General features: G+C 40.9%; 1 pseudogene; it reads right to left on the bottom strand.

Annotated features, from left to right (window-relative positions):
• Positions 1-2,280: 2,280 nt before the first annotated feature.
• On the bottom strand, positions 2,281-3,421 carry LOC149119429 (uncharacterized; annotated as a pseudogene).
• Between the last annotated feature and the right edge of the window lie 720 nt (positions 3,422-4,141).

The following is a 4,141-nucleotide window of genomic DNA, read 5'->3' as shown; positions in this document are numbered from 1 at the left end:
TCAAGACTCTTGAAATGAGCTGCCAAGGATACGGAAGACTTTTGTGACCACAAACTCCATCAGTATTTAGACAAGACCATAAACAAAGTGGAAGTTCTTTTCTCCCTTCAGAGAAAAGTACATCCTTCTTTGATGGCCCCTTCTTTCCACTTGAGTATCACTCAAAGAGATCCTTCATTTAGAACATTTTCTGCCACACTGTCTTGGCTTTCCATTCCTGAAATGCTTTCATGGGCTTTTCAGCCACATGTGAATGCCTTAAGGGCTGATTCTGAGATCAGAATATTACTCAAGGTGATTGTCATTCTGAGTCTGCTGTGTGGACCGCTTCCCATGTTGGATATTCGCTCCTTTTTAATTCTGTCTATTATTATTACCAGGCACTTGATGCTATTTATATGATCTCTTTAAAATTTAATCCTATTTATATGTTCACTTTAACACTTAACATGATCACTTTAACAATTAAGATGGCATTTTTACCACCAATTCTAATGGGGTATGGGGTCTCATGACAATTTTGTAAACTGTACCCTTAGAAGTAAGTCTGTAGGAATGTATGCAGAAATATACAGCATTACAGCTACAGATTTCCTCCTCCCTCTCTTATCCCCACTCTTATTTTTCACTGATATTTTCAATTGACTTTATATACATCTGATTAGCTCTATGTTAAGTTAAGAGTTCAACAAATAACACGAAGAATAAAAATTGTTTATTTGAAAGTTGGAGCTATACAAAAAGAGAGAGAGAGGTATAGAGGGTTCTTCTATCCACTGATTCACTCCCAGATGACTGGAACAATTAAGGCAGGGCCAGATCAAAGCTGGGATCCAAGACAATCTTCCAAGTCGCCCACATTTTAGAAGGGATCCACAAAACTGGCCATCTACTACTGCTTTTCCAAAGCCATTAGTAGGGAGTAGGTTCATAAATAGAGCAGTCAGAACATAGACAAGTGCACATATGGGATAATGGTATTGCAGGCAGTGGTTTTACTCACTACCCTAATATGGTAGATTCTTGAAGCACCTTTCATGTCATAGTATCCTATATATATCATTTTATAAAGTCAGTTATAATTCCAATGTCTTATAAAAAATCTGACTTCAACAGCCACAGATGAACACTGAAATCATTGCAAGTTAAAGTCATTTCTCAAGTGAATTGTAAGGATTTTGAAGGTATTGCTCTCCAAATCTTATTCAGTAAACCATAGAATCTTAGAGGATTATAAAAGATGGGATTTAATGACTCTTCAGACCTGTATAAACAATAGCCCCATGGAAGCCTGAAGTTTACTGGAATCAGTTAAGACATTGTGAGTCACTACTAAGAATATAAATTGATTTTTACACATTTTTCCAGAAAACTTCAGGTACATATATTTTTAGCAAAATATTGAAGAAAAAATCTGTTAAATTATATCTGAGTGGTCAAAATTAGCAGAGATGAAAATTAGATATGGAGGTATGGCTTAACTAAGACACAGATCAATTCCCATTATTGATTTGATGGCATTTTTACAAATTTAAGTACCACTTGTATTCCAATCAATATCTTGGGAATAAAACAAGGATATAAGCATAAGTCAATTTGTTCAAATCCAAATCAATTAGGTCAAGGCATAAGAAGAAAATTCAGAAGAAAAAATTAAGGAAACAACCTTTCCTTCTTTTATTGTGTACCCCAATGTGGTAAAAGAGTAAATGAATTTGTAACAAACCAATTTTTTATATAATTGGAATTTCTAAATGTTGGTGTCCCAATTAAATTAGAAGATATAGTAAAATTAACATAAACATCTTTTTTTTTGCATTCTAACCCTAGGTTTATTCAACACAGTTCTCCCACTATACACAACAAAGCACTAACACAACAGTTATCTAAAATGCTACAAACTTACAAAACTCAAAACAGGAATTTGATAGTACTTTTATTGTACAGTACTATCAATACAATAAAAGCCAAAAAGAGCAATGTACACATTGCCAAGGTAACCAGCAAGCCCACCATGAGTGGCAGGTGCCAATGGGGGGTTTCTATGATGAACCTGCAGAGCGGGCTCTCAGCTCACTCACCAATGTCAATGAGTGATGGGATCTGGAGAGGGGTGTGAGGAGTATGTGGAGAGACAGAGCCATTCATGGCCACCCCTCTGGGTCAACAGTAGCTGGTTGTAGGACAGCGGTGCCCAGCAAGGGTGTGAGCAGGCTACAGCCTGGCCCAGGCCACCTGTGGAAGGGTCACTGCAGGTGGAGCTTCATTGTACCAGAAGTCTCACTTGTCCCTGCTGAAGGGACTCTTGGGAACCAGGAATGGGTGAGCTTTCTGGCTCTGAAACTGGAGGGCATCTTCCCAGGCACAACCCCACACCCTCAAGGCTCTGCAGCCAGAACTCAACCTGCAGAGAAAATGACTCCACTGTGGACACTGAAGCCTGCCTGCGTGAGGAATTCCCTTTCCTATGCAGCCTTTTCTGGCTAGAAAAGCGACAGAACTGAGGTGGCTGAGATACAAGTTACAGGGGCATGAGTTTCGCTGGGAAGAGTTGGAGCTGGAGCTGCTCCTGTGATGGCGGTGGCCAGGAGAGCAAGATCGCCAGTGCACGGGAGACCTGGCCTCGGGGAGGAGACCTTCTCATGCGTGGGGGGTGACCCGTGCCACATAGGAGGTGACAGAAGCATTCTCCTGGGAGGACTGAATCCCCAAGGGGGCGGCCTGGGCCAGGAGGCCAGCACAGCAGTAGCAGTGATTTCCTGGCCATCAATTTGTGCTCCATTCATGTGCTTCAGGGCCTTCTCAGCCTCCTCAAACCCCACACAGGCATAGCCTTTGGACAGATGGGTGCATCCTGTCGACAGGCATGTCAATCATTTTAATCTTCCCATAGGTGGAAAATATCTCCATGATGTGGTCCTTGGTCATGTTCCTGGTGAGCCTCCCAATGTGCACTTTGGTGGGTTTAGGGGATGGGTTCCATCTTTTCCTTTGCTTTCCATCTCTTTAAGGTGGTTTGGATTTGGAGCCCAAGTGCCTTCTGTTGTGCCTGCACCAGGAGGCGCTCCAGGAGCCAGAGGAACTGCTGGAGCTGGAGCTGAGGAGTGGCTTGAAGCCGAGGTGGAGCTGGAGCCCTTGCTGGTGCTGGAGCCCAAGCTGGAGCTGCAGCTGGAAGGAGACCTGGTGCTGCTGCTACCGCTGGAAGCGCTGCACCGCTTTCACGCCTGGTCCTGGCCGGGGTCCTTCTCACTGGACTCCTTGGTGGCCCTTTTATCTTTGGAGCGGTCCTTAGACTTCTCATCAGAGCAGTCTTTTTATTATTTCCTTTGACTCCTAGCAAGCTCTTCTTTTTCACTCCTGATAAATCCATTCTGCCCTTCTGAGGTGCTCAAAGCAGCAATGGTGGCCTCGCTTTTCTGAACTTCCACTTCTAACTCAATTCTGAGAAACGATCCCTAATTGATTGCAATTTATGCCAAAGAGCAGCACCTTCCTGCCACCGCCACCCCCTCCTGCTCTCATGGGCCGCTCAACATAAACATCTTTAAAATGAAATGTCTGTAAGATTTTTCATGTGTTTTTAATTACTTCAAACGCTACATGGAGAAATGAAATATCCATGAGAATATAAAAGTCAAGAAATATATGAATGAGATGATTACCTGTCTGAGAATTCTGCTAATTCAGTGCACCTTTAATCTTAGCATGATAAATAAAAACAATAGAAATGCAACAAAAATCTAATTCAATGTAGAACTACTTGGAAATGATGCTTGAATTACATTCCATACCCTCTCTTAAAATATACAAAAGCTGAATAATAATTATTTTCTTATTGTTATTGCCTACATAAATATCTTACATTCAATTGTCATATAACTGCTACCAGTACATTTAATGTAGTTTTGTGCTATTATTAATAATAATTATTAATCACTATATAGCTGGCACTTACCTGAATGGATAGTGACCATGCAATGTATAATAATGGTTAACTAGAAAATTGGTTGAGTCTCTAGTACTCTTATAAGTTCACTCAAATGTTTCCCAAAGAGCTTCACCCTTTATGAAAATTTTATGTAATGTTTATTAATTTAAGTAGTCATCAATGAATAAGTCAAATGGAGTGTTTCATATGAAG

The sequence above is a fragment of the Oryctolagus cuniculus genome, chromosome Y (genome assembly GCF_051225735.1).
Source record: "Oryctolagus cuniculus isolate XC-2025 breed Fujian yellow rabbit chromosome Y, ASM5122573v1, whole genome shotgun sequence".
In the NCBI taxonomy this organism is placed as follows: Eukaryota; Metazoa; Chordata; class Mammalia; order Lagomorpha; family Leporidae; genus Oryctolagus; species Oryctolagus cuniculus.
The sequence above is the reverse complement of the archived record's forward strand: the minus strand, read 5'-3'. Positions and strand labels throughout refer to the sequence as shown.